This window comes from Homalodisca vitripennis, chromosome 6, assembly GCF_021130785.1.
Source record: "Homalodisca vitripennis isolate AUS2020 chromosome 6, UT_GWSS_2.1, whole genome shotgun sequence".
In the NCBI taxonomy this organism is placed as follows: Eukaryota; Metazoa; Arthropoda; class Insecta; order Hemiptera; family Cicadellidae; genus Homalodisca; species Homalodisca vitripennis.
The window spans coordinates 33,162,612-33,184,617 of record NC_060212.1 but is presented as its reverse complement, the minus strand read 5'-3'; the positions used below and the strand labels follow the sequence as shown (position 1 = coordinate 33,184,617).

At 32.9% G+C, this 22,006-nt stretch overlaps 1 pseudogene; it reads left to right on the top strand.

Moving 5' to 3' along the window:
• Positions 1 to 22,006, top strand: part of LOC124364235 — a 35,065-nt pseudogene that overhangs the window by 5,752 nt on the left and 7,307 nt on the right.

Genomic DNA, 22,006 nt, shown 5'->3' with positions numbered 1-22,006 from the left:
TTTAGTAAATGTGGCTTGAAGGTTGGATGTATCAAGCAAATTGTTGGGAACTATGTGTCAAACAAAGGAAGTTGTAGGCTTTAAGATGGAAGTGAAAAGTCTTCTAATAGACCAGGCACTAAAACCTCAGCCATATAATTCTTGAAGGTTTTTGAAGTATTGAAATAAATAAATTAAAACCTACAAAGCTTATCATACTAAACATGTTCTGTTATTTCTATACCTAATTGTTTTGTGTGCTTAGCTATATATCTAACCCGGGTTTATGGTATGGCAGGGAGCAAATAAAGTGAAATGACATTCAAACATCAACAGAGTGGAAAATGGACCCTCTGTCCTAATATCTTGTAATATTGTTCTTGTGTCTTGTAAAGCAATCAAGCTCTTAGAAAAACACCTTTATTCATAGAAAAGCTACCTAGTTCTAAAATCCACTGGAAAACTAACAGCTTTCCAGGGCTAACCTTCTATCTATATGGATTTCTCTAAGCTGGCTAACATAATATTAATCATTCACAAAGCTTATATTTTTAACTCCACTGTATTTAGTTTTACAAACAGCTTATGCTTTCTTATTTTTTAACCCTTTTTAGGACGATGAAAACTTTGTATAATTGTTACGGGTAAGCTAAATAATTTTGAGGTCACTACTTTTGAAGCGTATACTGGAAATTAAAAATTAGGAAAAATTTAAACATTTTTTAAATACATTATAAGTATAACTTAAAAAATACTATTATTCGTTGTAAAATTGTCTACAATATAACATTATTCAATAATAATGTGGTTGGGCAAAAAATAAAACAAATATTTTACTGTTTTTCGTTAATTTTCTTTAAGAACAAAAAATATGTTTCACCATCGGAAACAACATTTTTTAGTTTCTTATATTATTTTATGTAAATAACCCTCTCTAGTCCTAAAAGGGTTAAATATATTTTGGATTGCTGTTTCTGCAATATTCATTTCTTTGATGGCTTTATATGGGGGAATTATTTACAATTAGAATATAGAGCAACTTTTAGTACTTTATTACTTTTTCCATTTTTTATATATATAAATAAGGAGAAACAATAACAATAAAGCTTAATGAGATTAATTTTGGTGAAAATATTGAATTTAGATTAGCCCAATTTAAGTTTGAAAAAATAGGTTTCAGGAATCAAGGACTGCCTTTTTTATGGCCATTTGTCTGATTTTATTGCCATAGAGCAAATTTATTGATCAACGGTTATCTACTTAAAGAAGTGAGTACTTCCTCACATTGGGAATGAACGTATGCTTACTCTTGTGTTATTGTGTAAAATATAGACTTATCAATATGATAGAAAATTCATCGGAAATGTTGATTAGCTACATTTTCTTTATTGACATTCATGCTGTGATATCATTTAAATTGAAATTGAACTTTGTTTTCATCACACAATCATGGCAAAATTTGTTTTGTTGCCAAAAATATACAGATATAAAGAATAAGTCACAAGTATAAAAGTGTCTTACATGGGTGTATCGAGTTTTATTTATTCATTCTGCTATTTTTGTTGCCATTAACAATAAGATCAATGTAAAAATATTCACTAATGCTCAGCCAAATCCCATGGAGTGTTATACATCATCATCGAGGTCAGTGTTGCGCATATTGAAATGCACAATTTAAAGTCAATATGTCAGTTTGTTTTTAAAATATCAAGCGGACAGATATACATACAAAAATGATATCCCCTATCTCCTCCTAAGTGAAAGGCTCCACTAAAGTTCAGCCAAAAGATGTTCTTTTCTCTTCGGATCCAAAATTTTTGTACAGAATATGCTCTGCAATATCTTTATTATGTCAACAAAACCTAATTTGTTATATAAAAACTTGATTTGCCTCTTGTGCAGGAGAAGTTACTCTTTTACAATTCCTCTAGTAAACTAATCGATTATACTTATCGATATTGACAATTTCGGACAATTTTCAACAATTTGATAAACAATGATGAACGGCTATTGTGGTTTCCTAAGCTGGTCCCAATTTTATTAACTATTTAAATTAAGTTTTGTTCCTTTCCCATAGGTATACCATTTAATTCTAAATAATTTGATATTGAATAATGTAGTGTTGATTCATGATGTTTTCTAGGTCTTAAACTATATTTTTCATAGAAATATTTTCTTATGTCATATTGAGGTTAATTTTTTTCAGACCATCTCTTTGTAACAAATTTTATAAGTTTACATTTTTAAAGTTTAAAAACTTCATTTATTGATTATTTCTTTTTTTCAAAAGATGAATTATATTTAATATTAACTTTCCATTTCAAACAAAGGTTGTGATCCCTTTAAAAAAAAACTTAACACATCACTTAATTTTTGTTGGTAAAAAGCATATGGATTAATTCTAATTCACATAGTAGAGCAAAACAGTTGAAAAATATTGATAACTGAAGTCCCAACAGTATTTGTGAAACACTGAAATGTCTTATCTTATCACATAGGTGATAGTCAGCCATGTAATTCCTCATTCAAGCTCTTAATAGTGACTGAAATTTTCTCTATAGTCGGAACTTTTCAAGAGCTGTTATATGAAAGAAAACCAATTGATGGTTAGGTCCAAACCAACTTGCCAAAATATAATCACAAGTTAGGCATGATATTTCGTTTGGTGCTGTTCAGTTATTTGTGGTTTAATACGAGTATAGTCCATTACTGATTGTTCCTTTAGACCAAAATATTGATGATACCTTAAAATGTCCAGAATTGATACATTGATTTTTCATAATACTGGATAAAATTTATAACATCATATGCTGTCACAGCTGATATATTTTTATAGTAATGTTAAGCCACCAAAATGGTCAGAATTGAATATACTACAAAAATGTTCTTAAAAATATAAAACAATTTCATAAAAAAATACAGACAAATTTAGTGACAGATCACTGTGTCAACCTAAATAGCGATTTCATTTATATAAATTATATGTTGGGTAATCCAAGAACTAGATTTCAATAGGCCTGACATAAGTATTGGCCTATAAAGAGAAAGAAATACACTATTGTAGGCCCTTACTAAGTTATTACAGCTGGGGTATTTATGAGCCAATCAGTTAAAAACCATGATAGTCCCATTTACAATATTTTTTTATGTATAAGCTTTGAAAAACGTTTTGTTGAGTTATGAAAAATATTCTACGTTTAATTTTAAAAATACCTGTTTTATATCAAAATCAAAGAAAAAACATGTATTTTGAAGAAATTAAATTTAAGATAAAAACATGGAGGTGGTGATTTGGCGGTGTCAGGTGATTCTTGCAATACAAGGTGATTATTGTATTGTCATCTTGGTTAATATTACAATCCTTTGACGAACAATTATCATTATGATTGCTGTTGGTGGAGGGAGTAACTGATATATGTCATTGTCAAAGACTGACACACTGACAACATGAAAACATGATAATCTATTGTTTTATGTGTTGGACATTTTTTTACAGAGTTAAACTATTATTGTCTGTACTTAGTCCTGTCTACCCCAATGCAAGTCTTGTCTCTTACTTAACGTTTCTATTTATTCCATGTTTATCCTATTGTTTCTCTTGTGAAAAAAATTTATAATGATTAGACAGTCTAAAATTCTGACTGTTTCCTTTAGCTACATAGGCTAGGCTACACGTTTACCGAACTTCAAGGTACTAGCAGTTCTCAATTACACATGCGGCTGCATAATATTTAGACCAATAAATTATCTTTGCTTGTTACACTACAATTAGAATTTCCATTTATTTGTATTTATATATTTTAATTTAAATATTTTTAAGGGATCGTAATATATGTTTTCTATACGTTTTTAGGTTATAAATTGATTCAGTTGTAGACTTTCTTCTTAGTCATTAGAATTAGACCCTGATACATTTGAGTAATATTTCAAGAATCCGTTCAGATTAGTATAAATTAATTGTCAAAAACAATTACGCAAAAATTATTATTCACCTTACGTGTTTTCAGCCTTTCAGAAGACGATACAGCCGACTCTCTGGAAATCAAACCCCCGCAGGCTTTTGTGCACAAGTCTCACTCCAGTCGAAGAGACAAACATTCGGTTTCCTCTTCACGGAGAAGTCATGTAAGTTCAAATAAAATGATCAGTCTATTTAAATATATGAATAGTGTGTAGTTTGTTTTTGACAATGGAAGGATCGTGAAGGAAACAGGATTTTTCCGGACCTTTGCCATTGTTCAGTGATACAAGTTTTATTTAGTGTAATGAAATTAACAAACAACATGGTAGTTGTGATTCCTGACTTGTGTGCGTCATATCACTCTGGTATGATTTGTTTATTTTAACCTAGATTTTAATTATGTGTTAGGTTAGTTATTTACTTTGGGGTTTGTTTCCAGAAATCGTCCTCGGGAGGCCACAGAAAAGGTCATCATCACTCCAGAACTCACAGGGAAGAGAGAAGGAGACATCATAGGTGTGTACACAATCTAGATTTAGTATTTAATATTTACCAAACTGATCTTCACCTTAGTGTAGAGGTAAGGCTGTGACTGTAACCAAGAAAAACACTGGTTTGATTTCCAGGGAGGTCAATAAATATTTGTAAGTGGGATTGGGTCATTTTCCTTTTATAAATGTCTAGTGTTTCAGTGAAAATGCTATTGGCATACAAAGAACCCTCTTTAAAAGAGGTATTATAATAGGCAAATACAGAAAGCTTTAGAGATATAAACATAGATATGAATACAAAATTAGCAAATTTCCATATTGTTTACAATTGTTGCAACATAATACTTTGTGTCTCTCAAAAGTAAATAAAAGACGATTCTTTCACGATGCAAAATATGATTCTTATTTTGTATAGCGCTTTTAGAAGTTTATCCAAGCAGATATTTTCAATAAGTATTTAATTATTGATTAAGCGTTTTATATTAGATTTCTTACTCCATTATTTTGTTACCTTGCAATTCAATCGGTGTAATTTTTAAAGTCTAAAATTGTTGCATATAATTTAGTTTAGTTCAAATTTTAAATGAATGAATTGTCATGGTTAAAATTATATGTTTATTTTCATTAAATTTAAATTTTTAATGTATTTTACAGATTAAATAATATATACTTCACAGTATATTATTGTTTTCCAGGGACAGGTCTGCAAAAGAAGACTCAGTTCGTATAAAAGATGAGCCAAGAAGGCATGGCAAGAGCAAAAATAATCAAGAAAGAAATAAAGACGATAAAATGAAGGATGATCGATACAAGGATGATAGATTGCGTGACGAGCAGAGACTACGCGATGAGAGGATGAGAGAAGAGAGATCACGTGATGAGAAGATGAGAGACGATAGAAATAAATATGATGAAGAGATTGTGACAAAAACGTAAAGAAGTGGAGGTAAGGGAGAGGAAGAAATCAGGTCCTGAAAAAGCCAAAGAGAAACAAGAAAGAGACTTACGAAGAGAAAGGTTACTGGAAGCAGAAAGAGTGAAAGAGGTCTACAAGAAGGATATTGAAGAGAGGAGGATGCGCAGAGCTAACAGAAGTCGAAGCCCTGAAAAATGTAAGTGTATTTTTATTTTAGTACATTTGATATTTGAAATATGGTGATTGTTCAGAAAGAAATTTTGCATGAGCTCTATATATATATATATATATATATATATATATATATATATATATATATAAACACTCTGGAATAAATATACTGAAAATGTGTACATATAAAATCGTCCCATTTGAATTTATGAAGCATGTTTTGTGTTACTAAAATAAATTGTGGTTTAGCAAACACAAATTGTTGGGTTCCACCAATATTTCTTAAATGAACTAAAAACACAAATTGAGATTTATAGCTTAATATCAATAAGATATTTTGGTTATGTTTAAAGGAGCATGCTTCTGGCAACTGAAGTACAGTAATTCTTTCACAACTCTTTGTTCCAATATTGATTTTTTAACAAACTTATCCTCTAAAAGACAAATGTTTACTGTAACTCATTGCGGATCTATTTAACTAGCATATATTGGATTGGAGAAATTAAATTAATACCCCATGTCATTTCTGTTGATAATGTAAGTAATGTTCACCACTCAATCTAACACCAATATCATTATAACTTGTTATTAACAATCGTATTAAGGTTAGGAGTTCAAAAATTATATTTTATTACCAAAATAACTGCTGAAGTCAGGACAAAACTAAACAACTCTCCAATCTATTCTTTGAATAACAGAAAATATTTCAGTAGGGACCAATTGGTTAACGGTGCATGAAGCACTAATGCAACTGCTGTTAATGTAAACAAGGTACAAGTACACATCATCACATTTCACGTAATAGCCTAGAAATTGCTGATCTTTAGCTCATTTCAATGCCATAAAAATTGAAATGCCCTACGGACAGACAGACAATTATATGGAAAATAGATTAATACATCCTTCCAGCAGACCAAAAAGAAATTGTATCAGCCTAATGAGTGATAGGCTTCAATGACATTCAACTAAATCCCATGGATAGAACCATGATAGAACTTATGCTTATCTGTTTAGAATTAAAATTTCATGCCAAATTTAAAGCTTACAGATGTGAAGTCGTTCTTGAGGTATCTTGCGGATAGTTAAGCAACTTGTGTTATACTATGTCACATGTCAAAATATCATAGGAATATGATTGTTAGTTTTCTTACAAATGTATTTATTATGCAGCTTTCTCGTTGCCGTCATAGTTACCTATAAGACCAATGTAAAAATGTTCACAAATTCTCATCCAAATTTTCTGGAGTGATATGAACCATCATTAAATGTAATGCGATCAGACAGACAAATGTACAGATAAAAATCAAAAATTTTCCAGTCTTTTGAGTAATAAGCTTCGCTAACACTGAGCCAATGATAAAACAAAACTGTATGATGTATCAAAGTCATCATAAAACTTTCAGTCCACACACAGCTCAGTGTTAATAATGCTTGAAGATTTGATTACCACAAAGCAAATCTGTTTATTTCATGGTCATGTAGTAAGTTCATTGAAAAGGTACATATATAGTTGCATGCAATTAATAAAATAAATTTGTCTTTTTTAACGTTGCATGAATTAATGTTGCTATTGTAAGTAAGTGTGGTGTTGTAATGTCTGTGCAAAGGACATCGACACGGCCGCTATTTACGAGGCCACAATTCTTTTGCAGCTGATTTTTATCTTGTGGCAGTTGAAAAGAAAGAGGAAGAAACAATTTTGTCTGATGTCTCCCTTTCCCCCACCCCGATGGAGACGGAGGATACGGGACCGGACGTGGAGATCATCAATGACGGCTCGGAGCACAGCGGCAAGCGTTCGGAGCCCAGCGTGGAGGAGGAGTCTTCAGAGGATTCTGACAGCAGTACGGAGTCTGACCAAGGTGAATATCATCTCCATAATGTAGGGCTACTCTGTAGTTCTGTAACACATCCACTATGGTGGATGTGCATTACTACTATACTATATGACTGGTGTCGCAGTCAAACCGTTATAAAGGTTCCCTTCTCTAATTAACTTGGAAAATCGCTAAACTGTTATTAATTTAGATTAAATTGTAGAAGTTTGCTTTTATACATTGACTACAGTAGACATACTATCGCTCTCAATGCTACCATCGTAACATCACAATACAGCAACTTAGTGTTTTAAGTTAAGCAAAAGATGGAGGAACACTGGATGTGTCAATATCAATAACAAGTATGTGTGACCTGAATCTGTTCCCGTTGTCATTTAAAACCAACAGTTTGCAAACAAAAAATATCCAATTCCTTACATCAGTTTCTCAGACGTAGTAGTAATAGTGACTGGAAAATTATTCCAATATTCACAAATAACAGACTAAGTCGTAATTCATAATTGAGGTAGAGGTGAGTAATTACAATGTTCCACAACTGAAGTGGCCGCGGAACCACAAGTAAAAAAGTAAATGATTTATTGGAACTGTTGTGGCAACCATTCTAACAAATCCTAGAAGTTACAAGATATTCTGGAACTGGTACTGGGAATGGTGAGATATCAATTACACTGATCTTTTTAACAAGACCCGAGAGGGTATATTTATTATTCCAATCTTTAAATAAACAGTTTTTTTATCAATACACTAATTTTAAGTAAAGTGCCCTGTTTTATATCCTTTTTTTTACTGTTACCTTTTATAATTTAATTATAATAAAAATTACCTTTTAACTTATAAAAACAAAAAAAATTTACTTATCTTGGCGTTATAGAAAAATGAATTGATTTATTAGTGGCTTGCGAAGGGTTAAAACTATCATAAGACAATGTATTTTATTTGCATGTTTTTGTGTCAGTGGCGGACATGTTGTGTTTATAGGCGAGAGTGACGAGTCTCGGGCAGTGAGCCGGTCACGTTCCAACACGCCGATTGTGGGTAGCAACCACGACGTAGACAACGACATAGAGCTGGCTAAGGATACATTCCCTCCTTACTTGCCTGCCATTCAGGGCTGCCGCAGCGTTGAGGAGTTCCAGTGTCTCAACAGGTAAGCGGTGTTGTGGAAATAGGATTCTTGATACGGACTCACAGTAAGTCCAATTCTTGCTTCTATCCATAAAGCTTCTGACCCAGTCCGGTATGTAAAATTTGGTTTGGGATTTATTGAATCTTTGCTTTGATCTCAGGATATTACCCTTTTTTGTTTTTGGTCTTTATAAATGATTTTCATGTTAATGTTTCATCCATGTCTGTACTTTATGCAGACGATGCAACTCTTCTTTGTTCTAATGTGGATGTGTGGCAACTTAATGTACAATTAATTAATGCTCTTCAACAAGCTAAAGATTGGTATTCAGGCAACAACCTTATTATAAATGAAAATAAGACTCAAAACATAATTTTTACATACAATAATAATTTAAATTTAGACGATAACTACATTAAACCTGTTAAGCTCTTGGGGATTATACTTGACAGTAAACTTAGCTGGAGGCCACATGTGGAAGACATATCTGTAAAAAACTTTCTAGAGTAATCTTTCTCCTACGTAAACTTAAGTACTGTGTTAATTTTGAAGTATTGTTAATGACCTATTTTGGACTGTTTCATATACACCTTTGTTATGGCACCCGTCTATGGGGCAACTCTGGTGCCTCCAAAAAAGTTTTCTTGTGGCAAAAAAAGGCAATCAGGTTAATGGGAGATCTTTTTAATCAAGAGTCCTGCAGACAGTCTTTTTGTAATTTTAAAATAATGACTCTTGCTTGTATTTATATATATATATATATATATATATATATATATATATATATATATATATATCAGAATTTAGTGTTTGTTAGAGAAAATATCAACACCTTTATCTCTCATGAGTTAGTACATGATTACAACACTAGGTTTCGATATAATCTTGTAGTTCCTCAAGTAAGACTAACTCGGACTTATAATAGTTACAATTCCCAACAAACTAGATTATTCAATAAACTACCATTAGCTGTAAGAGAACTACCTATTAATAAGTTTAAATTAAGGATTTCAACTTGGCTTAAGACAAAAGCTTTTTATTCTGTTGACGAGTACAAGAAGTGCAACATGTTTGATCTGTTACAAAATACATCTGGTTAATGTAACTAAATTAGTAGTAAGTAAATTAGTTTTTATGTGAAATGTTTTTTTCATGACGAAGCCTATTGTAACTGAAAATGTTATTTAATGGCCAATAAAGATCTTGAATCTTGATTCACATTCACATGTTTTTCTTTGTAACTATAATATCCAAGAGCCTAATTATTTTACCAAAATATGTTCTATGCACTATTCAGTTCATTTTTAGAAATTTTTACGGTATTGGTCTATTATGTGAAGTGAACAAAAAGTTGTTGCGGTTACTTAACTTTTTTAAAGTTGCAACTAGGTTTGATGTGAACAAATGGGTAGTAGTAACTAATTCCTAGTTGTAGCTTATATTTCTCGGACGGACTAGGCACTACTTGACTCTAAAGGCCTCGTTGCATCTTGTAATAACTCTGAAGGTCTAGTTGCATCTTGTAATTTGTAAGCCTTTCAATAGCATTTTCACTAGATAAAATCATAGGCTATGTTGTCATTCAGATTCATCCCCAGTTTGACTGTGACCATGTTTTGCTTGTATTCCAGGATAGAGGAAGGAACGTACGGAGTGGTTTACCGAGCAAGGGACAAACGAACTGAAGAAATTGTTGCATTGAAACGTCTGAAGATGGAGAAGGAAAAAGAAGGGTTTCCAATTACTTCACTAAGAGAAATCAATACTTTGTTAAAGGTATGTACAACAGTTTGTTATTTTCTGCTAAACTATGTGCATTCATGAAATATGAATTATTTAATAACAACAGCTGTTGTAGTTATATGGAATTTTTATTCTAAAAATCTCTACTATTCAAAATTTTTTTACGAAGCCTAGATGTGATCTCAATAAGACGTAAGTTAACAAACTGACAGTAGTTCAGCCAGTGACTGGATATGGTTTGTAACTAATACCAATTTAAAAAACAAGATCTTAGTTGTTAAGTGCCTGGTGTTATAAGTATCATATAAGTTTTCCAGATCACACCACGACAAACATTGTTAGCACAGTTCATTCTTGAAAAAATTTGGTCTTATTTTGTTCTCTTAGGACAAGAAGTTATGAAAATGCACGTAGTCATATAAGGACCTTTGCGCTGCTCCCCTGTATTGACAGGGTATTCTGGAGGATGGGCAAGGTTGGTGGTAGGGGCCGCCTCCTCTCGAGATCCATGAGGAAGAATTTAGGGCACTAATCTCAAGTCATGTCCTCTCGGAAGAAGGGGAAGCCAGCTTTGAACCAGTTTCTCCATTCAAAGCAGGCAGGAGGTAGCACACCCTTATGTCTAGGCTAGCAAGAACCTTTGATATTTAGGGAACAAACTCCACCAATTCAACAATCATCTCTTGCAGTAGACTAGATCTATCTAATTACTCTTGCAACCCAGAATCTCGACATTTGCGGTTAGTGATGTGCCGCTCCTGGACATCCATAACGTTGCCCAGATTTAAATGACACTTCGGTTTTTGCTGTGCCCAGTGTGGGTTCAACTGGAAGGTATAAACCAGCCAGAAGTGTCCCCTGCTGAGGTTAATTTGGCCTTACAAAATTGCAGAAGAAAAAGAATGTGTTAACCAATGCTTTGATGCAGTTTGGAGACAGGTATACCCAGATCTTAGAAAAAAAAACAGGTTTTTATGGGTGTGATGCAGCGAGAATATAATAGACTGGCAACCGCGCGATGAATTTGAAGCTGGGTGTTGCATCGCTACTGTCCACCAAGTCCTTCTGTCTAGCTCTAGCCGCTAGCTTTGTTCTGTTCTTACGATGCCTTATTGTGTAGCATATGGTTGCAACAACGCAACTAAAAAGAAAGTTAAAGGCATAACCTTTTATAGGTAAGTAAATGAAGAACATAATAGATATTGCAACCCATTTTTATAATACACGTAATGTTTCCATACAAATATTTTTATCAATATCTTTACTTTCTTCAGTTTATTTTTTAGTAGTTTTTATGTTCACGGAAATGGAACATAGTACTTTACGGCACCTTATGGTTAAAATTATTGCTGTATATAATAAAATTTAACATTCTGTAGGTTTCCATGGAGCGAAGAATTACAAAGGAAATGGGGTTTCTTCTTCTTCTTAGCAGTAAAAAGGGATGACTGGGAACCATCTAAATGGAGTACACTGTATTGTCGACCGATTTGGTCACTATCCAAGCCCCGAGAGGAAGACGCCTTTCAAGCAGATGCAAAACAAATTCTGCGGCATCCTGATGAAGAAATTCCGGAATCACCTCGGAAACAGGAGCTAATGAAAAAACTTAAAGTAGCTGAGGAGAAGGTAAATCTCTAAAAAAGAGGTAAGAGACGATTATGGAAATAAATAGCTGCTAATTTGGGAGAGATTTTGAATACTCTTAAAGAAAAGCTCCATATTGAGGAAGAGTCAGTGTTTCTGTTGAGTTCTGCATCTAAGACTTCTGAATGTATGGTTAACAGAACTCATATCAAAACCAGTAACCCAAACCTAATAAAATCCTATGGTGATCACTTTGAATTTTTTGTCACCAAAAGTATACTGTTTCGTAAGGAAACCTTTAGACACAGTATTCTCACACCTATGAATGCTGAGGAACTGATATTCCAATATTTGAGAGGAGCCGGGCTTCGCTCAAGAAATTTTATGGGCTTTAAAGGAGTAATCGGCTAACACTGAGAAGCAAATGATGTGCTCTCTAATGAAGGATGGATGTACTCTCAAGGCACAGTAAATTTAGGATCATCATTAGAAAATGATGCTACTGATCTTGCTGCCGTAGCATTTGTGTTTGACTTAGTATTCATCAATTCTGCATGGAAAATCCCAGTTGGCTACTTTTTTGTCACTGGATTAAGTGGTAAACAGCAAAAGGGATTAGTAAAGCAATGCCTGTGACTATTGCATGATGCAGAAATCCAGATAGCATCTCTGATCTGTGATGGAACCGCCAGCAACTTTGTTGGGGTGCTCTTTTGTAATCAGACCTAGTAGCACATTTTCCACACCCTCTCACTAAGGAAGGATCCTGTTAACTTCATTTTAGTACCAGCCTATATGCTGATGTTGGTGACAAATACACTAGGAGATTATAAAATTGTGTGTAGTTCGATGATCAAAGATATAGAATGGCATTATATAGAACTTCTTAATACCATCCAGAAAAATGAAGGTTTGCATCTTGAAAACAGGCTGACAAATGGTCATATAAAATACTGTAAGCAAAAAATGAAAGACCGGTTAACTGCACAAGTATGGAGTGCCTCTGCTTCCCATCAGTTTGTACAGAGCAATAAAGTTAAAGGGTATGAAAGTTTTATTTACATTACAATTATTGTAAATTGCCCACAATAGTTAAAAAAAGCATGAAAGAAAGTTGCAATCAAAGAGCTTTATATCCTGGAAATGTTAAAGACCAAACTGACAAATTAAACATTGCTAAGGAGTACATAATCACTTTGAAGGACAAATACGGGAAATTGATATTACAGTTATAGAGAAGCACAGGATTTCTTGGATTCTTAGTTTGCATCAATAGCTGTGCACAAACGGTACGTAGGCAATGGCTCGAATAAATTCCCTCTGAAGTACCTTCCGATGTACAAAATGAGTGAAACATTGCTTGGCTACGTAAGACCTAAGATTATGGAACGGTCGTAACATCAACCCAACTTGTAAGGAGTTCACGGGAACTTTCAAAACAATTCTACATTCATAATTGTCCAAAAGTTCATCGGGAAACACGTTAGTGCTGCACTAAACTGTTAAGTTCAATATAAGTGGATACAAAATCTCAGACGATGATATGAATTCATCTTTGCCTGCTTGGCGTGTTCTTCAAGAAGGACTAGAAGAAATTCAAATGACTGAGACTGACTTTTTATGTGATGTAAGTGACAAACTATCTGCTAATGCGGATGTTATTAAATTCAATGTAGTAGAATATATTTCTGGTTACGTTGATCAGTTAATCCTTTCCAAACTTAACTGTGAAGATTGCTTGGTGTCATTGATAGAGTATAAAGTAAAGTCAGCTATGTAATTTGTGGATTTATGTACTAATGTGTGTAGTTTTCAAATTTATTCATAGGTATAAGTATAAATGTCTATTACAGTTGTAAATAGTTCTGAATAAAGTGTAATTATGGATTTTTTTTTAATGGTTTCATTACATCATTACTAATAATAAATCAGTATAATAACTATTGTTTAATTATAAATCATTGTTGTTATTACATATTTTGGAGAGTAGAAAATCTTAAAGTTGATCTACGGGATTATATTTTCTACAAATTTAAGACTGAGGTTCAAATTCAATGGCTCTAGTTGCGGAGTTATGGTGGCACTGCATCGTAAATTACGGTTCTTTCACACCTTGATTCTGAACAAATCAATCACCCCAAAAAATTATTTAAATAGTTTCCATAAAATATGGTGTATTTCAAACTTTCTCGCTGACAAAACTCCTGACCCATAAATAAAAAAGAGTTAATAGTTTTATTTCAACTCTATGTGTCCTAATGGTGTTCATGAAACACTGCAAATAAAACTTTGTGCCGGCAGTGGACATAGGTAGTTGACATAGGTGCCAGTAGTGGACAAAGGTGCCAGCAGCGGACATAGGTGATGAGTGCGTGTGCACCGGCTTCAATTATGTTTTATGTATAGGGATTGCCAGTCTATCGTATTCCTTGGTTGCTGCTTTAGAGTATGTTATCAGGTCATTTAGCAATATAATATGTTTACAGTAATAATTAATTATCTAAATGCCACCAAACTAAATTCCTAATTTCATCCAAATGGATCTTCATACAGAAATGAACGAACACAATATTAATATATTATTACAAGACTAATCATAGTGTGTCAAGCTAAAAAAATGTCTATGAAAAATTGTTATAATTTAGTGTTATTAACTCCACATTATAGGGTTATCTATATATTAATATAATGAAAAGTAACTAAAACATATATATATATATATATATAAAAGCAAGTGCGTTAAACAGAACACTATATATATAGTTCCATTGTGATAAATGTTACTTACAGTTGTCAATTCATCTGGACTTACAGATATTACTAAAATGCTGTTACGTAAGCGTTACTCATAGAGGCTTACAATTTGTTTGCTCGTCTCGTCACCAAATAATGTGTTTTCTAGATTTGACATTTATTTTCTGAATATCTGACCAACAACATATCCCTCCATGCATGCCCATATTGGCTCAATACCCATTAATTTGAATGAGAGTAGTTCTCTGTACCTAAAATGTAAGCTCATTTAAAATAAAGAAAATCTGTTTTTCTTTTATATGATAAATTCAATTGTAAATTTATTACTAAACAGTAGTATGAACTTACAATGGAATTTGGGATTATCACTGTTCAATAAGAGACTCAACTGCTTATAGTTATAAATAGATGTCTTTTGAGCTGAGCATGGTAACGTAATTCCAGATAGCTGATACATATGACCTTAGTAAGGTCACGTTTTTTTTCCCCCCCCTTGGGGCGGCCTACTGCCATGAACTTAAGCCTCAAGGGCTTTTTGCGCACCCTGGAAACACACCATGAGGCCCACCAGTCTACAATTTCAGCAGTTCCAAAACCCGCCAAAACAACCTATCAGGTCCTCCTGGGAAAATTCACCACCCTTGTCCAAACTACCAAAGATGGCAAAGTGCTCTCTTGCTATTGCAGGGCAATCAAAGAGCAGGTGCTCAGCAGTTTCCTCCTGCTCATTACACCTTCGGTAACCTTACTATTATAGATATTGACATCACTACCATGCTACTTGCAAGTCTTTTTTCTGTTACTATATCCTAATGACGTTGTAGTTTTTACTCAGTGTCGAGATCACTGAAGTATTATTTTGTTGATCATTATTTTGCTACGTATATTCATCGGTTGAAAATTGTTAATGCCACACAAATGGGAATGACTGTATAAAGGTTTAGTGTGTGATTTGAATCAAGTTGTTTTTTTATATATAAAGATTATTGTGTAGAGTTGTTATGAGTAAGGTTGTACCCTGTGCAGGCTCAACACCCGAACATCGTGACAGTGCGAGAGATAGTCGTCGGCAGCAACATGGACAAGATCTTCATCGTCATGGACTATGTGGAGCATGACCTCAAGAGTCTCATGGAGACCATGAAGCACAAGAAACAGGTCTTCTTGCCAGGTCAGTGTTATGATCATCATTTGGTGCCATGATAAACCTTGATCACACTCTTTACTGCACTTTGCAAGCATTTTTCCAGAAAATCACTAAGATTTTTTATTCCTTGCACAAATGTTTTGTATTGTTATAGTTTTTCTTGTGAAGAATTGTAGGTTTTACTAATATAATACGAAAAATATTTCTGAAACACAAAAAAAGCTTCCAAATAAAATAATTTGTTTGTATTTTTTACATTTAAGTAAATATTTGTACTTTCATCCTATTTTATTTAAAGCAATTAGCAATTTGAAAACATTCAAAATATAAAACATTACCATAATTTTATGGGGAACAAGATAACATAATTATATATTTGAAAAAGTGAAAACAAAAAAACATTTGCTTAGGATCTGTTTTATTGATAAATGTGCAAACATGAAAATTGCAGTAGTGAAGGAAAGTAATTTTTTTTTTTTTTAGTTATTAATAATAAAAACAATAGTGTTTGTATAAAAACCAAATATGGTATGTGTGAAAATAGGTTTTAATTTTGTTAAGTATTCTATCTACTGATATTTACATGAACCATAATCATATAATCACACATTCCAGTGGAAAATCAATTTTTTAATACAAAAGTTGAAATCAATTCCATAAAATCAATAAATTAGCAATACATTCATTTCTTTATATCTATATATATTAACTACTATGTCAAATATAAGCTGCCAGATCAAATAAAATTTATTAAAATATTTGAAAAAAAGTATATGAGTAAAAGATGTAAAATGTTAGGAAGTAAGTAAGTTTGGAAAAAGGATTTCACCAAGTTTTTGGTTTGGATATTAAATTATGTATTTTGTGTTAAAGGTGAAAATTAATAAACTAAATGTATCGAGTTATGTTCAATGATCCGTTATCCATTTGCGAGGTCACATAAAATGATATTTTTATTTGACCTTATGGGGGTGATGTGATGTGATGCTACTTTATGTAGTTCCAGGTAATGTTCGTAGTCTTTGTTTGTCAGACAATATGACCTTGAATTATTTAGAAAACAGAGGAACTAACATGAAATTGTTTTTTGTGCAGCTGAAGTGAAGTGCCTGATGCAGCAGCTGTTGAGGGCTGTAGCTCATCTACACGATAACTGGATCCTGCACCGTGATCTGAAGGCATCCAACTTACTCTTGAGCCACAAGGGTATCCTCAAAGTGGGGGACTTTGGGTTGGCTCGGGAGTATGGCTCACCATTGAAGGCGTACACTCCCATTGTTGTGACACTTTGGTATCGGGCTCCAGAGCTTCTGCTGTCTGCCAAGGTAACATCACTGTACAAATCACCTTTACGAAATTTTGTTTGCACAATGAACTAATCTTTCATTTAGTAATCAAATAACTTTCTCAAAATTATCAAATCGTGTATTTGCATTATACTACCCAGACAAAGCAGTGAATTGTACACTTTTGATTTTTTGTTTGAGAAGCTTACATTCTTTCATAGTAACATTGAGGTATTCCATGATCCAACTAAGTTATTTTAGTTGTTAAAGTTATGTGTATGTGATTTCCTTAATTGCATTTTAAAACCAAAAGATTTGGATTACTCCCTAATAATCTCATTTTTTATTTGTTCAGAATTGTTTTAGCTAATACATTTTGAAGACATATCGAGTTGGTTCTTCTATATCCTGTATCAAGTCAAATAAAAAGACTCCAACAAAAACATAAAAATAACTTTTCTTTTTAAGTGTTATTATATACCATTTAAATACTGTTTCTAGTATTAATTTGCTTTAGATTTAGCCAAATAAATTCTATGTTAATGATGATTTTAATTATTACTTAAAACTCCTTAAAATATCTAAAACTATTCTTTGTTTGAAGGTTATTTTTGACGATGGAAGGATTGTGAAGGAAACAGGATTTTTCCGGACATTTGCAATCGTTCAGTGAAACAAGAAATCAGTAACACTACAATCTGATAACACTAAGTTTCGAGATCAGATTGTAGTGTTACTGATTTCTTGTTTCACCGAACGATGGCAAATGTCCGGAAAAATCCTGTTTCCTTCACATCTAAAACTAGGCTTGTAATTTGAAGACAAGTCTGGCATTGAAGCAAATTGCCTGGCATCAAAAGGGTTAAACTAAATGTTTTAATCAGGGAGAGCAGGTAAACGTTATTTAAAGCTTTATTTGGGTATGACCATCCTCAGGGGACATGTTTTACTAACCGTTTTTGTAATAAGTTACCTTAATAGCATTGTTAAATTTTTATACTAAATTATAATAAAGTATTCTTGTTGCAGGAGTATTCAACCCCAGTGGACATGTGGTCGGTTGGGTGCATATTTGCTGAATTCCTGGCGATGGAACCGCTGTTCCCAGGCAAGTCCGAGACAGATCAGCTCAACAAGATATTCAAGACGCTGGGAACCCCTAATGATCGAATCTGGCCCGGGTACTCCAAGCTGCCCGTGGTACAGAAAGCCACCTTCGCAGAGTTTCCGGTCTCTCAGATCCGCACCAGGTTTCCCATGCTGACTGACACAGGAGTCAACCTGCTGAACAAGTGAGAAAACTTCTTGTTTCATATTTGCTTGACAGAATACAAAAAACTTTTATCGGATTTTGGTTGACAATTTTTTAAATTTATTTTTTTATTGACTTAGCACTTGTGACAATGCAATGGACAACGTCACTTTCTCTTATAACTAAATGGCCTACTCCTATCACACCTTTAAAGTCTCATAAAACAAGTGTAAGATAAGACATTTACAAAATTAGGTAAAAATAAATTTTATGTATACATGGTAAATGTTAATAACACCACAATTAAAAAAAAAGTAAATATGGTGTTAGCAGCATCTTGTTTTAAATATATATAACGTATCTAAAACACCATATACATTATAAATTAAATAGTAAATAAATAAAAATAAATAGATAACAATAAAACAAACCAAAAATAACAATAAATAGATAATAATACAACTAATAAAAATAACAGGAGATATAACTATTAATAAAATCTTAATTATTAAAAAATTAAAGCACTAATAACACACGTTAAGTAGTCATTTAAAGAATAAAATGTGTTATCAACAAGCCAATTACTTACAACAGTTTAAAATCTACAATAGACACATGCTATGATTTTTCAGGAAGTGCACCAATGAAGGGTTTTCTTCTTTTGTATATTTAATGTTATCGAGAGCGAAGGGGTGGCACTTTAGTTATGATGGTCAGACTAAAAGAGTTAGAGTTGCCTAAGAGATAGTAAAATTGTTAATAATTACCTACATTTACAAACAAAGTTCTATTTTAATAAAAAGAAATGTTTTTCCTGAGTAACAGATTAAATGTTAAAATTATCTCAGAAGCTTATCAATACATTTAAATTAATTACCTGTTCATGATTTTTTATGATAAGTTCAGCAAACATATCAGCTTATTTTGTTTTCTTTAGAGTTAATAGTAATTTAAATTTTATTCCACACTATAACGTTATGTTAAATATTAGAAATGGCCACACCATTAAGTTTATATTGTTATTCACACGTATGTAATTTTTTACAGTAAATTTGAAAAATAAAGAACTATTTATTTTTGAAGAAACACGTAACACACTGAATATTATGGTTGATTATAATTTATTACTATATACATGTACATTATAGTTTTCCAGCTCTATACAAATTAAATACACTCTTGCCCTTTACTTCTACCCTCTAGAGCTGTACAATTTTAGAGTAGAATAAAGGTAGTTGGTAATCAGAAATTTAAATTCTTTTGTTGTGCGACTTAGTCCAATGAAGTGAATTCTCAGTTTGATATTTTGATTAGTATTGTTCAATACTGTTTCACGTCTCCATGTTTTGTTGTCTTAAACACTACTACATTGATCCTTTTTTTAAAAGATAGTTACTTTGCAGATTCCTGACGTACAACCCAACGGAGCGAGTTGCGGCAGAGGAAGCGCTGAAACATGAGTACTTCACTGAGGCTCCGACCCCCATCGACCCCGCCATGTTTCCCACCTGGCCCGCCAAGTCGGAGCTGGGCTATCGTAAGGCCATCGCCAGTCCAAAACCACCTTCAGGCGGCCGAGACTACAAACAGCTGGTGAGTTCCTTAAGTGTAAAGTATACCAATGGAGGTAGCTCAGTCAGTGTAGTCCAAAAACCCGCTGGTTCTGTTGACATATAATATTTAGTCTCATTTTTTGTAAATGCTGGAAAAGTTTTTTAAAGTACATGAAGGATATTTATCGACAGATGATAATCAGTGTGAAAATTTAAATAAAATATAATAAAACCAATAAATAACTTTCTTAAGCAATTTTAAAAATTAATAAAGTTTAGTAAACTAAAATGTACATTTAAAAGTGATTTATACATGTGGTTGATTTTGCAGCAGCGATGCTAACATTTCTTAGAACCATTTTATATTTTTACAAAATATTCATACTTAGGGCTAAATTTTGAATGGTTCTCTAGATATCTCTTTCCTGCTGGTTGGTTTCTCTTTTTTTTAAAATTTTAGTTTAACCCTCTCCTGGTTGAATTACCGCAACGTGTTTCTTATGTTAGTAAGCTGCGTTGATTACGAGTTCTCCATCACGCTTTCATGTTTTAAATATGATTAAATTCTCGTTATTAGTGTATTTGAAAAATTGTTAAGCTTGTGTAGTAAACTCGTTTCAATCAAAACAAAAACTCATTACTACAAGAAATATTTTAGTACGGAAAATAATTGTGATGAAAAACGGTTAAATCACTGTTAGTAAAGAGATCGATAAAATTTTTCATATATTATTACTAGATAGCATTACTACGCATAAAAACATACAATGAATGAGGACAACAGTACTGTCAATAAATTTAATATTTCCATTAGTAGTTCCAAAAGTTGTCGTACGATGGCAGCACACAGCATAGAGCAATTATAAAGCAGCTGGTGACGATCAGAGGTGATGGAGTTGAAAGCCCAGGAGAGGGTTAAATCTTTTAAAAATGTTAAGTTAAAGAACTTTTGCAACTATTTTTTGTCTTATCAATAAAACGGTAATATTTTGGAGCTATCTGGCTACGTAAAGTGAGGTAGGTGTACATATAATTTTTGCTTTTTAACATTTGAGGCTGTAAAAATTATCTGTGTGGGTTGGTAGCATGTATTGACACGAAACTATTGCATGTATTGACTTTTACGAGTGTCCAGTCCAAAGGGCCTGGTCCTTCCAAAGTAGGAAGCGACTCGGGATATGTGCGAAGCTCCTCTTCTGCTAGTACCTCAGCTGAGTCTTTTCTCTATACAACATCTCAGGTCACCTCCTATTTGTCGAAGATAGGTGTGGACTGCAGCAATTGTCCTTGCGCTCTGACTCTTCTGAGAGGTTACGTGTCTCCGTCACCTCTCACGGTGTCGAGCGAGTCGGTAAGTTCCGCTGGGGTGGCAGTCCTTTGTTGAGCTTTCTGTTCGTTTGTTGTCAACTGTCCGTTTTGTCTGTTGTTGGATTTAAATGTCAGCATCTCATAATTTATGTTTTTTTATCGTCTTCGTCCTTACATTGTATCATTTTCCTCATAATGTTATCATTTTTTTGTGAAATCTATAGGTCTCTTTTTATTGTTGAATCAGAGAATAATTTATACTAAGCTCGTGATCTTTGGAATCAAAATCTGTACTTGTTGGGAAGATGATACTGATAAAATTCTAAATATTAAAGAAGTTGCATTAACATTTTGAACGTAAATGTTTATTGCGATACTAAATAAGAAGACCTTTGAACTTGTATGTTAAAGTCGGTGTTTTTATTTCTTAAAATTTAATTTCTGACATCCTTTTTAAATAAATTTATTTACATTCTTGAAGCTCTCTTCCTATTGGAAATTAGTTATCAATATAAAACAAACACTCCAATAATTTAGGTGTTTATTTTTGTGAGGCCTTTTGTACTCAATGAGCCATATGTTTTTAGTTAGTACAAATTGTTTATATTATTATTGTAACCAATTTTATTCAGTTATGTGGGTCTGATGATGTGTTCATTGAGTACGAAAGGCCTCACAAAAATAAAAACCTACATTATTGGAGTGTGTGTTTTATATTAACCCTTCAACGCGTTTTGCCGTACTAGGTACGTCATGACACTTTTACTTGAGATCGCGTTTTGCCGTACTGAGTACGTCATGGAGTAGTCGGTTATTTTTGTAGCTGTAACAGACGACTATCGAATGTTTTCAATGAAAAATGTATACCAATCGAAAGGAGAAGATTCAAACTTT